Here is a 509-nt window from a genome sequence, read left to right as displayed (position 1 = left end):
ACATACAATCCACCACAAAGATTTCGGTGACTATTAAATATTAAAATACCTCCCAAACAGTTACTAGATAGCAGTGCCCCCTGTCCTCTATCACCTTCTCCCTTCTATTCTCTGGTGCACCACCTTCTCAGAGGCAGAGGGAAACGGAGAGGGAGAATCGTAAGTAGACTCTGCTCAGTGTGGAGCCTGGCACAGGGCTCGATCTCACAGGGCTGAGATCATGACCTGAGCTGAAATCAAGAGTAGGAAGCTTAACCTGGGTGCCTCCAAATTGGATAATTTCTTTTTTTCTATCATCAAGATCATTGACTTGTTTCTCCACCATCTCCATTTTGCTAGGCACCCATTTGAAGAGCTTTTAAGTTTTTGCTTATTTTATTTTTCAGTTCAAAGATTTTCATTTTGTTCTTTATATGTTCTATTTATTTGCTTAAAATTTCTATCTGTCCATTTGTTTCTAAATTGTTTGCTCTTATTTGCTGGGGCATTTTTATAGTAGCTGCTTCTTT

The sequence above is a fragment of the Mustela nigripes genome, chromosome 7 (genome assembly GCF_022355385.1).
Source record: "Mustela nigripes isolate SB6536 chromosome 7, MUSNIG.SB6536, whole genome shotgun sequence".
Classification (NCBI taxonomy): domain Eukaryota; kingdom Metazoa; phylum Chordata; class Mammalia; order Carnivora; family Mustelidae; genus Mustela; species Mustela nigripes.
This window is presented reverse-complemented; position numbering follows the sequence as displayed.